Genomic DNA, 13,650 nt, shown 5'->3' with positions numbered 1-13,650 from the left:
AAAAAAAAAAAAAAAAAAAAAAAAAAAAAATACAATGGGTGGTTCCATCCTGGCTAACACGGTGAAACCCCGTCTCTATTAAAAAAAAATACAAAAAATTAGCCAGGTGTGGGGGTGGGCTCCTGTAGTCCCAGCTGCTCGGGAGGCTGAGGCAGGAGAATGGCATGAACCCGGGAGGTGGACCTTGCAGTGAGCCAAGTTCGCGCCACTGCACTCCAGCCTCGGTGACAGAGAGAGACTCTGTGTCAAAAAAAAAAAAAAAGAAAAGAAAAGAAAAGAAAAAAAAGAAAAAATTGCAGTGGATTGAAACACATAAAATAAATGTAAATTCATGAGTTTATAGTGCTGCTCAAATTATTTAGTCACTGTTGCAGGATGGTAGAAAATAACTCATTTGGAAAGCTTGGAAATAAAAGTAGAGAATCAGGTATGTATGCTGCCTTTCGAGTACCGCCATTTGGTACAGTACTTCTATGTCACCAAATAGTAGGTGAGGGGAAGTGGAAGTGTTCTTTATAGAACTAGTCCAGCTGATACACAAAGAAGAAATGAAAAAATTAGAATATAACTACATGTAAATCCCTAATGGAGTTATCGATCTATTATTGACCATCAATAGCTGATGATGAGAGATAAAGTTGTTATGCGCCTCCTAATTGAAGAACACAATATGAAGCAGTCTTGGCAAAAAATCAGTCAAGCAAGCAAGCAAATAGACAAAACCAAACAAAAAAACAAAGTTGATTAAGCCTCTAGATCCAACTACAGAAAATTTGGAAGGCAGAAGAACACGTTAAATAAACCAGGAGGAATGCAATCAGCAAAATTGAGTCAGCACTTTCTAATAGAATTTTCTACAATGATGAAAATATACAATATTTGCATTGTCCAGTAGCCATTAGTCAATGCATTTTACGGACATATCTGTAAGCCAGGTGTGAGCTTTTTGGCAAAGCTGGTCATAGGAGAGTCTACACAAGACCATGGATGTGGACTGATGGAGGGGCAGCAATGCATCAAGAGTAGGTGTCAAAGGAAGAGTAGATATTGAACAAGTCAGAGCCATGTGCCTATATGACTTACTTATGCCTTCTAGGCGTGCTTCATTCCGTATCATATATACCACCACCATCTGATGATGGATTGCTGCACATGCCTCACTTCATGGCTTGGCAGGTGTATTAGTCCGTTCTCACAGTGCTATAAAGACATACCTGAGGCCAGGTATGGTGGCTCATGCCTGTAATCCCAATACTTTGGGAGGCTGAGGCAGGTGTATCACTTGAGGTCAGGAGTTCAAGACCAGCCTGACCAACATGGTGAAACCGCATCTCTACTAAAAATACAAAAATTAGCCAGGCATGGTGGCAGGTGCCTGTAGTCCCAGCTACTTGGGAGGCTGAAATGGAATTGCTTGAACCTGGTAAGTGAAGGTTGCAGTGAGCTGAGATTGCACCACAGCACTCCAGCCTGGGCGACAGAGCAAAACTCTGTCTCAATGAAAAGATGGCTGGGTGTGGTGGCTCACACCTGTAATCCTGACACTTTGGGAGACCAAGGCGGTGAATCACCTGAGGCCAGGAGTTCAAGACCAGCCTGGCCAACATGGTGAAACCCTGTCTCAACTAAAAATACAAAAAAATTAGCTGGGCATTGTGGCAGGTGCCTGTAATCTCAGCTACTTCGGGATGGTGATGCAGGAGAATTGCATGAACCCAGGAGGCGGAGGTTGCAGTGAGCTGAGATTGCGTCATTGCACTCCACCCTAGGCGACAAGAGAGAAACTCTGTCTCAAAAAAAAAAGGACATACCTGAGTATCTGAGACTGGGTAATTTATAAAGAAAGGAGATTTAATCATTTAATCGACTCACAGTTCTGCAGGCTGTACCGGCTTCTGCTTTTGGAGAGGCCTCAGGAAAACTACAATCATGGCAGAAGGTGAAGGGGAAGCAGGCACATCTTCGCATGGCTAGTGGGAGAGAGAGGGAGAGAGAGAAAAAGGGGAGGTGCTATATACTTTCTTTCTTTCTTTCTTTCTTTTTTTGAGATGGAGTCTCGCTTTGTCACCCAGGCTGCGGTGCAGTGGTGCAATCTCAGCTCACTGCAACCTCTGCCTCCCAGGTTCAAGCAATTCTCCTGTCTCAGCTTTCCCAGTAGCTGGGACTATAGGTGCAGGTCACCATGCCTGGCTAATTTTTGTATTCTTAGTAGAGATCGGGTTTCACCGTATTGGTCAGGCTGGTCTGGAACTCCTGACCTCAGGTGATCCACCTGCCTCTGCTCCCCAAAGTGCCGGGATTACAGGCATGAGCCACTGTGCCTAGCCAAAATCAACTCAAAATTACTTAAAGACCTTTTTTTTTTTTTTGGGTGGGGACACAGAGCCAACTCATATCAGCAGGTCAGAGAGTCCTTGTTCATAGAGTTACAGTCACGCGTCACCTAACAACAGTGATATGTTCTGAGATATACATCATTAGGCGATTTCATCACTGTGTGAACATCATAGATGTTCTTACTCAAAACCAGGTGGTATAGCCTACTACATACCTAGGCTATACAGTATAGCCTATTGCTCCTAGACTATAACATGTACAGCATGTTACTGTGCTGAATGCTGTAGGCAATTGTAACACAGTGGTAAGTATTTGGATATCTAAACACAGAAAAGGTACAGTAAAGATACAGTATAAAAGATGAAAAATAGTACACCTGTACAGGGCACTTAAGAATGGTGCTTGCAGGACTAGAAGTTGCTCTGGGTGAGTTAGTGAGTGAATATGAAAGCCTAGGCCATTACTGTGCACTACTGTAGACTTTGTTTTATTTATTTATTTATTTATTTAGAGACAGAGTTTCACTCTTGTTGCCCAGGCTACAGTGCAGTGGCACGATCTCGGCTCCCAGATTCAAGCGATTCTCTTGCCTCAGCCTCCCAAGTAGCTGGGATTACAGGTGTCCGCCACCATGCCCAGCTAATTTTTTGTATATTTAGTAGAGATGGTGTTCCACCACGTTGGGCAGGCTTGTCTCGAACTCCTGACCTCAGGTGATCTGCCCGCCTTGGCCTCCCAAAGTGCTGGGATTACAAGCATGAGCCACTGTGCCCAGTCACTACTGTAGGTTTTATAAACACTATACACTTAGGCTATGCTAAATGTATAAAAAATATTTTTTCTTCAATAATATTTTTACCTTATAAAGTTTAAGAAACCTTTTTGACTCTTGTAATAACACTTAGCTTAACATACAAACACATAGTGCAGCTGTACAAAAATATTCTTTCTTTATATCCTTATTATATAAGTTTTTTTCTATTTTAAAATTTTTGGGCCGGGCACAGTGGGCAGTGGTGTGTGCCTGTAATCTCAGCACTTTGGGAGGCCAAGTGGATCTCTTGAGCTCAGGAGTTTGAAACCAGCCTGGGCCCCATGGTGAAACCTCGTCTCTATGAAAAACATAAACATTAGGTGGGCATGATGGTGTGTGCCTGTAGTCCCTGCTACTCAGGAGGCTGAGGTGAAATGATAGCTCGAGCCCAGGAGGTTGAGGCTGCAGTGAACTGTGACTGCGCCACTGAACTCCAGCCTAGGTGTCAGAGTGAGGCTGTATCAAAAAAAGAAAAATTATTTTGTTTTTTACTTTTTAAATTTTTTGTTAAAAGCTAAGACACAAACACAAGGCTGGGCACAGTGACTCATGCCTGTAATCCCAGCATTTTGGGAGGATCAGGAGGGAGGATCACTTGAGCTCAGGAGTTCAAGACCAGCCTGGGCAAAATGGTGAAACCCCATCCCTACTACAAATACAAAAAATTAGCTGGGCATAGTGGTGCATGCCTGTGGTCCTAGCTACTTAGGAGGCCCTAGCTACTTAGGAGGCTGAGGTGGGAGGATCGCTTGAGCCTGGAAGGTAGAGGTTGCAGTGAGCTGGGATTGTACTACTGCACTCCAGGCTGGGCAACAGAGCCAGACTCTGCTTCAAAAAAAAGAAAAAAAGTAAGACACAAACACAAATATTCTCCTAGGTCTACATAGGGTCAGGGTCATCAATGTCACTATTTTCTACCTCAATATTTTCTCCCACTGGAAGATCTCCAGAGGCAATAACATGCCATAGAGCTGTCATCTCTTATGATAACAATGTCTCCTTCTGGAGTTCCTCCTGGAGGACCTGCCTCAGGTTGTTTAACAGTTAACCCCTTTTCCTTTTTTAATGAGTACAAAGAGTAGACACCATGATTAAAAATATAGTATAGTAAATACATAAGCCAGTAACAAGTCATTTATTATCAATATCAAGTAGTATGTGCTTACCTAATTGTATGTGCTACACTTTTACGTAACTGGCAGTACAGATTTGTTTACATTGGTATCACCATAAATGCACAAGTAATGTGTTGTGCTACAATGTTATAACAGCTACAATGTCACTAGGTGACAGAAATTCATTTTTAGAGTTTTTAAATTTTTACTTTGGTAGAGACAGAGTCTTACTGTGTTGTCCAGGCTAGTCCCAAACTCCTGATCCTCCTGTCTTGGCCTCCCAAAGTGCTGGGATTACAGGTATGAGCCACTATGCCCAACCTTCCAATAGGAATTTTTAAGCTCCATTATAATCTTATGGGACCATTGTTGTATGTGTGGTTCATGATTGATTGAAATGTCATGATAAAGCACATGGCTATGCTTGACTTCCCATAGTCAAACATTCAGTCTCTAGCAGGGCTTGGTAGTAAATCAGAAACTGCTTCTTAAAAGGAGAATAATTAACAGCAAAAGAGGGCATGACTTTGCTCTGGAATTATACATACGTGTGCTAAGATTCTCCTCCTGGGGCTCACCAGTGGCTTTGTCTAGTGCCTTTAAAAAAAAATTTTTTTTTTTTTTGGCTGGGCGTGGTGGCTCACGCCTGTAATCCCAGCACTGTGGGAGGCCGAGGCGGGCAGATCAAGAGGTCAGGAGATCGAGACCATCCTGGCTAACACGGTGAAACCCTGTCTCTACTAAAAATACAAAAAATTAGCTGGGCATGGTGGCAGGTGCCTGTAGGCCCAGCTATTGGGGAGGCTGAGGCAGGAGAATGGCATGAAGCTGGGAGGCAGAGCTTGCAGTGAGCCAAGATTGCGCCACTGCATTCCAGCCTGGGCGACAGAGTGAGACTCCGTCTCAAAAAATAAATAAATAAAATTAATTAATTAATTAAAAATAAATAAATATATATTTTTTAACCAAAGAACATTCAAAGTGTTATGTGTCCAAAGGCCCAAGTGGCACAGTGGCTTGTACCACAGCCTGGATTTGCTGCAGAGTCTTTTATTGCTTTGGGACATCACTCAAAATTGGTTCCTTTATGCTAAGTGGGTTGAAGCAGCACTGATAGGGTCTAGTATCTAGAATATATTTAAAACTCTTACAACTCTGTGATAAAAGCCCAATTTAAAAATTGGCAAAGGATCTAAACAGGCATTTCTGTAAAGACATACAAATTGCCAAAAAGCACATGAAAAGATCTTTAACACCATTAATTGTTAAAGAAATGCAAATCAAAATCACAATGAGATACTGCTTCATACTCACTAGAATGGCTATAATAAAAAAGATGGACAGTAACAAGTGTTGGCAAAGATGTGGAGAAATTGGAACCCTTATATATTTCCTGGTCAAAACGTAAAACAGTACAACCACTTTTGCTAGCAACTTGGAAGTTCATAAAAAACGTAAACATAGAGTTACCATGTGACCTAGCAATTCTACTCCTAGGTATATACCCAGGAGCATTGAAAACATATGTTTGAGCCTGGGTGTGGTGACTCACACCTGTAATCCCAGCACTTTGGGATGCTGAGGCAGGTGTATCACTTGAGGCCAGGAGTTCAAGACTAGCCTGGCCAATATGGTGAAATCATCTCTACTAAAAATGCAAAAAATTAGCCAGGCATGGTGGCACATGCCTGTAATCCCAGCTACCTGGGAGGCTGAGGCAGGAGAATCACTTGAACCTGGGAGGTGGAGGTTGTAGTGAGCCAAGATCGCACCACTGCACTCCAACCTGGGTGACAGAGTGAGGCTGTCTCAAAAAAAAAAGTCCCCCAAGTACTTATACATACTTATATATAAATATTCATAGCAACATTATTCATAATAGCCAAAAGGTGAAAACAACCCAAATGTTCGTCAACTAATGACAGATAGATACACAAAATGTGGTATATCCATACAATGTAATGGTATTCAGCCATAAAAAGTAATGAAGTACTGATACACGTGACAACATGGATTATCCTTTAAAACATGTTAAGTGAAAGAAGCCAGCCTCCAAAGGCCACATATTGTGATTCTGTTTATGAGAGGGGTCCAGCATAGGCAAACCCATAGACATAGAAAGATCATTGATGGCCAGGGGTTGCGGGGAGCACTGTTAATAGGAATGGGCTTTTTGGGGGTTGATGAAAATGTTCTGGAATTCGGCAGTGGTGATGACTGCACAACTCTGTAAACATGCTGAAACCCATTCAATTGTACTTTGTTCTTCTTTAATCTGAAAATAGTTCTTCAGTTTTTCTTTGTTATTTGTGACACTGACACCTTCGAAGAACACAGGCTGGTTATTTTGTACAATGTTCCTTGATTTGAATTTATCTGAAATTTCTTCATATTAAATTCAGGTTATGCATTTTTGAGCAGAAATGATGTGCCATTCTTAGTGTATCATTTCTGGAGACACACAACATCGGTTTTCCTGATGTCACTTTGTCCCAATATTGATGATGTTAACTTGGATCATTTGATGAAGCTTGTCCAGGTTTTGTCACTGTCAAGTTACTATTTTTCTTTTTACAATTAACATGTAGTTTGTGGGAAGATACTTTGATACTATGAAAATGACTTATTCTTCATCAAACTTTCACACATTCATGATTTTCTAAATCCTCTATGGTTTAAAATGACTTGTTTCTACTCACAGTAGAGACTGTTTAAATGTATTTGTGTTTTACTCCTAAATTAACACTGCTAGCTTTACATAAGAATGTTTTTCAAGAAAATTCCTGATACTCTGAATATCCTAATCAAAAGGAAAGCATCCAGGCTAAGAAAAATTTGCTACAAATAATTATAAAACAGTAGGGGCCGGGCACAGTGGCTCATGCCTGTAATCTCAGCATTTTGGGAGGCCGAGGTGGATGGATGATCTGAGGTTGGGAGTTTGAGACCAGTCTGGCCAAAATGGCAAAACCCTGTCTCTACTAAAAATACAAAAATTAGCCAGACGTGGTGGCAGGTACCTGTAATCCCAGCTACTCGGGAAGCTGAGGCAAGAGAACTGCTTGAACCCGGGAGGTGGAGGTTGCAGTGAGCAGAGATCCCACCACTGTACTCCAGCCTGGGCGACAGAGCAAGACTCTATCTTAAAACGAACAAACCAGTAGGGTGCCTTCTCTTTTCTGTTCTCTTTTGTTTTCAAATGTAAACTCTACGTCTAGACATAGAAATGAACACACCATTGTTCAGTATAATTATATCCATTGTTTATGGGGCTGAATCAGTCTGGTGGGGGAGGATTGACTAACGAGGAGGTCAACAGAATTTCCTCCTTCCCATTCAAACACAGATTGGAACAAATACAGGTTTGGAAATGAAAAATAATGTTTTAAATGCTTTTATTAAGGTTATCATTTGATTGCTTTTTTATTGTAGTCCGGGTGATGGTGCGTGCATGCAGATTTATAGAAAAGCTAGTGGTTTAGGAGACATTCTGGAAATAAAATACTACAGAAGGAAGTGATTGGGCTCCTTCGGTTGATATTTCAGCAGCACTGCTTCCTGGCTACCTGTGACCCTAACTTAAGCATTGTAAGCCTCAGTTTCCTCATCTGAAACATGGTGGGGGTAACAGTAGTACTCAACTCATTGTGTAGCAGATTAAATGAGACATGTCAAGCACTTGCTGTGGAATTGGCACCTAGTAAGTAAGCACTCTGTAATGTTTGTTATTATTGTCCTTATCATTGAGCAGTCTTTTTTTTTTTGAGACAGGGTCTCACTGTGTCGCCCAGGTTGGAGTGCAGTGTCATGATCTCGGCTCATTGTAACTTCTGCCCCCGTACTCAAGTGATCCTCCCATCTCAGCCTCCTGAGTAGCTGGGACCAGAGGTGTGCACCACTATGTCTGACTATTTTTTCATGTATTTAGTAGAGATGGCATCTCACTATGATGCCCAGGCTGGTCTTGATCTCCTGAGGTCAAGCGATCTGCCCACCTCGGCCTCTGAAATTGCTGAGATTATAGGCATGAGCCACTGTGCCCAGCCTACATTGAGCAGTTTTAACTGGGCTGGGGTTATTGCAGTGACAATGTTTTTAGAAGGAAGATTATTGACGTTGCAAGGCTGAGTGCACAAGCTTAAAATCTTACCACTGCCTATTAATTCCATCAATGTAGCCTCATTCCTTTTGGGCCATGAAGGAATTTGTAGCTCCAGATGTTCCAATCAAAAAACAAAAGGCCTGAGGACATGATCACCCTCCTGAGCTGCCTTAGAGAGCTGGGTCCTGGAAGGGACAGGAGCAAAGGCAGGAGAACACCAGCTCTAGAAGAATGGTTAAGGGAGTGACCATAGCACCCAACCCCTGGGCTTAAATCTCACCTCCAGGAACAAGTGGTGTGAGCTTTCATTATTTGTATCACTCTGATACTTAAGTATCCCCATTTGTAAAAAGTCCTAGGAGCATCATTAATTACTCTTTATTAACAAGAGAAAAGCAAACAGAAGTTTAATAGCAGTATATCTCCTGTACATATGAGACATACCCAGAGAAATAAGTAAATCTCCTAGAGTAGATCTCAAAAAGTTGTCTGAGAGTTCAGGCTTAAATACCATGTTTCCTGAAACAAAGGAAGAAGGGTATGGGGAAAGCCTGGTTAGGCAGAGATGATCAAGAAAAGCATCTTAACAAGGGCAAGGTTTGTTATGACTTTTTCTTTTCTTTTTAAGACAGGATCTCACTCTGTTGCCCGTGCTGGAGTGCAGTGGCTCTATTTCAGCTCACTGCAGCCTTTACCTCCCAGGCTCAGGTGATCCTCCCACCTCAGCCATCCAAGTATCTGGGACTGTAGGCATGCGCCACCATGCCCAGCTAATTTTTGTAGAAATGGGGTTTTGCCATGTTGCCCAGGCAGGTCTCAAATTCCTGGGCTCAAGCCATTTGCACACCTCAGCCTCCCAAAGTGCTGGGATTACAGGTGTGAACCTGTTATGACATTTTAATCAATTATTTCTCCATTGATAAGAGTCTCTAGTAATTTAGTTATCCTTCTCTTTCTGGTGCAGAGAGAAAGACACCTTTAAAAATGGAGATTTGCTTCATAAATGTCAGTTTGTCTTTCAAAAGGGTAACTTTTCTGAGCTTCTCCTGTGTCTACAGTTTCTCAAAAATAATCCTTATGCCAAAGGGGCACATCTGGGGTAGCATATTCTGGTCTTCTGCCGTCATATTTTAGGGTGGCATGTCCTGAGCCCCATCAATAGTATTTTCTATGTATTGCACTGTGGGGAATTTAACAAAGGCAGTGGATTCTAGCATTGCTAACCCCTCAATAACTAGATGCATACCGGTTTTTCCTCCTACTCAAAGAGAACAGCTGGAGTTGGTTGCATGTGTGCACAACACGGAACTGGGTTTTTACCAAGAGCTGGCTTACTCAGTGCCAGGCACTGTTCTAAATACTTAACATGCAGTAACTCACTGATTTTTTTTTTTTTCTAGCAGACAGGTGTCTCCCCATCACCCAGGCTGGAATGCAGTGGCATGATCATAGCTCACTGCAGCCTCTAATTCCTGGGCTCAAGCGATCCTCCTGCCTTAGCCTCCGGAGTCACTAGGATTACAGGTGCAAGTCACCATGTCCAGCTTAACTCAGTGAATCTTAACTATAAGCCTGTGACATAGGTTATATTAAATTTCTGTTTTACAGATAAGAAATCTCAGTCACAGAGAGGACATGGTAAGAGGTGAAGCCAATTCAAACTCGGGCAAGTTTATACTTTTAATAAATAGGCTGCCTTTTAATATCTAGAAATATAAGCAGGAGCAGAACCTAAGAAGAGTCAGATCCTCCTAGCTGGTTATTAGGCACTTATGTCTTGACTTATGGAAACAGAAGGTTGGCATCCTGGGAGGTCACTGACCTCTTTGTAGAGCTCGTCCAAGCTAGAGTCTCTGTGCAGATAGGACACATTGCTGCCCTCTCTGTGGAGACTTGTATAACTGGGGCAGGAGCGGAGGAACCCATGGTGCTCAAAAATAGAAGAAAATGGTAAATAGAAGCTTTAAAAATCAACGGCTCTCAGTGGATTCTCATAGATGAAAACAAGCTCATCCTAATTTGTTAAATTTGGCCACCTGAGGTACTTGCTTCTCAGCTCCTCCACATCATGTTCCCCCCTTTTGACCATCTCTTCCAGTAGTTGCTGCAGAAACTGGCTGTGAACAAGTGTAACCTAACAATACCTTGCCTCAGCTGCATTGTGTATCTCTTGCTTTCTGCCCCTGGGGCTTCCGAAAGCCATGCTGCTGAATGGGATGGCTGCAAGAATCTGCAGCCATGAGGTTGCATTGGCAAACCTGGAAGTTCGAGAGTTAACACCTTATGGTGTAACTGTTGACCAAGGGAAGATAGGAACTAATAGATAAATAACCCTTCTTCTATTTTCTGGCACAAAACTGAGGCTCATCCTACACAGCTCCTTAGAGTCCCCAGTGGAATTGAGCTTCAGGTGCCTGCAGCAGTGACCTTGCAACACATCCTTGCACTGGCATTCCATCCTTGTTTCTCTCTTGTCCCCAGATCTCTTCCCAAAACAAACTCCTGAACACATATCCTTGTCTCTGTTTCTGCTTTTTTGAGTGGAGCTTGGGGTAAGATATCCATTGTTGACGTTAGAAAATGCAAGGACTTCATGTTGTCACATCTTCCAATTTTCAGGAGAAAATAAACATTTACATTTTTGTGTGAAATCTCCTGATTGTAAATGGATGTCCCAAATACATATAACATTGTCCAGATCAAATATTCATCAGACTAAATATGAAAGCAACCTGAATATAGTCGTTTGTAAAATTTTTTTTTTTGAGACAGAGTCTCACTCTGTCACCCAGGTTGGAGTGCAGTGGCGTGATCTCAGCTCACTGCAACCTTCACCTGCAGAAGTGATTCTGCTGCCTCAACCTCCCGCGTAGCTAGGATTACAGACATACTCAACCATGCCTGGCTAAATTTTGCATTTTTAGTAGAGACAAAGTTTCACCATGTTGGCCAAAGTTGTTCTCGAACCCCTGCCCTCAAGTGATCTGCCTGCCTTGGCCTCCCAAAGTGCTGGGATTACAGGCATGAGCCACTGCGCCCGGCCTTTAAAATTCTTTATACCTAGAAATTGAGGATACAGTAATAGAAGGGCTTTTTGTTAATTACACTTAAAAATTATAACTGGTCAGGTGCAGTGGCTCATGCCTATAATCCCAGCACTTTGGGAGGCTGAGGCAGGCAGATTGCTTGAGCTCAGGAGTTTGAGACTAGCCTGGAAAACACGATGAAATCTCATCTCTACCAAAAATACAAAAATTAGCCAGTCTCATAACCTGGTCTCAAATAAATATATTAAAATAAAAAAGTTTTATAGGTATTTACATTTTATCAAGTATTTTTATATACATTACCTCATGCAATAAATTAGAGAATTCTTGTTTACAGATCAAATAGTTGGGCTGAAATACCAAGGTATGAGAGGACAGGAAAAGTGAGAAAGAAACAGAGACCTTGTGGCCTCCCCAACATTCTGGGCCATTTGGGACGGGTACGACATCTGGCAGACCACTAAACCTCCACCCTTCTGAAGGTGTAAAATCTCATCCTGTTTGATTGATTTCAATATCACCACATCCCTTCTTAATTTGCTTTTGCCTTTTCTTTTGTAAATTTTGAAGAAACGATTTGTGGTTTGGGGATCACTCTGAGCATTACTGCGATTTGGATGCTTCTGATTATTCTTTAACGATGTGGCAATTATATGGTTCATCTGTCACTGTGTAACAAATTTCCCAAGATATGGCAGGCTTAAAACAATATGTGTAAACCCTCATGATTCTGTGGATTGACTGGGCTCAGCTGGTAGGTCTCCTGCTCCTGTGATATCAACTGGGGCTGTAGTTGCCCTGGGGTTTAATTGGGCTGGAAAGCCTAGCTGGCTGTCATGGCTCACAGCTCCAAGCTGGAGCTCAGCTGGGCCGCTCTGATGAAACGTCTACACGTGGCCTCTCCATGTGGCCTGGGCTTCTCACAGCATGTATCTGGATTCTGAGAGGGAGTTTCCCAAGAGTGAGGATTCCTAGAGGGAGGAAGCAGAAGCCCAGAACTTTTGCTGGCCCAGAATTAGTACACAGTCACTTTAGCACAGTTCTATTGGTAAAGCAGTCATAGAGCCCAGATTTAAGGGAAGAGAAATAGAGTGCACCAAGGAGTTTGTGGCCGTCTTTAATTTCCTTTGGGAATTAAACCATTTCCTTCACAAAAAAAATATTCTCAATTACATCTATCTGATCGGGGCAATTCTTACGTTTCTCTTTTGCTGAACCTCAGATGTAGAGGGCTGAGTTAGTGATGTCATTGTTCATGACATCATTATCACAGTCCACACAAGACCTCTTGCATTTTATTTCTTGATCCTCTTGTTACTCCCGTTTCCCATTCCATCCTCTTCCCACTGCTGGCAAACACTCCAAGGCATTTAAAAATCCACATTTTGTTTACCAGTCTTCCTTCTAAATGTGTATTGCTGATTCGTATGCATGTATTTTGAATTAACATAAATGACATTCTCATAAGTACATCAGCACTGTTTTAAAGATTTGTTCGTGTTGCTATATATTTATTTAATCCCTTTCTTCTAACAGCTGCACGGTGTTCCACCATATTTTGCCTATTGACTCCTCCAGTGTGACCTCTCAGACTGCATCCAATTTCCCATCAATACAAACTAGACTGTGATAATACTGTTTCCTTTGTCTTCAGATGGGCCAGTATCAAAATTCCTTTGGGATATTTAACCAGGAATAAATTATGTGGCACAAGGTAAGCTTATTCCTTTTTTTTTTTATTTTAAAAGAGACCTTGAAAAATCCCCAGTACCAGCCAACAGTTGCATTATCCATCTTTCTAATTTTTGCCAGAGGTGTAAAGTGAAATCTCGATGGTCTTTCATTCTTATTTCTCTGATTACTAATGAGTTTGAGTATTCAAGCATATGCCTGGTATAGCCTGTTTGGTTTTGCCTTTTATTAATTACTCATTTACTGGGGTTCCTGTCTTTTTCCTGTTGATGTATAAATCTCTTATATATTCTAGATACTAGCCACTTAGCAGTTATAGACATTACAACTGTCTCCTCCTATCTTGTTACTTGTTTGTTAACTCTTACACAGTGGTCTTCACTGAATACGAAGAGTTGATTAAATTTATCACATTTTTGTCTTATGGCTTATGCTTTTGAGTTTCATTGAAGAATTCCTTCTCAACATAAAGTCTCCCACATTTTCTTACTTAACTTTATATATTTATTTTCTTTTTTTTTTTTTTTTTTTTTTTTTTTTTTT

The 13,650-nt window shown here is 41.7% G+C and overlaps 2 pseudogenes; both read left to right on the top strand.

Moving 5' to 3' along the window:
* Positions 1 to 13,050: 13,050 nt before the first annotated feature.
* Positions 13,051 to 13,650, top strand: part of LOC108539179 (immunoglobulin-binding protein 1 pseudogene) — a 15,645-nt pseudogene continuing 15,045 nt past the window's right edge.
* The window catches only part of LOC108539191 (60S ribosomal protein L30-like), a 7,491-nt pseudogene continuing 6,908 nt past the window's right edge, over positions 13,068 to 13,650 (top strand).

The sequence above is a fragment of the Rhinopithecus bieti genome, unplaced genomic scaffold (assembly GCF_001698545.2).
Source record: "Rhinopithecus bieti isolate Rb0 unplaced genomic scaffold, ASM169854v2 scaffold_17429, whole genome shotgun sequence".
Classification (NCBI taxonomy): Eukaryota; Metazoa; Chordata; class Mammalia; order Primates; family Cercopithecidae; genus Rhinopithecus; species Rhinopithecus bieti.
This window is presented reverse-complemented; position numbering and strand designations above follow the sequence as displayed.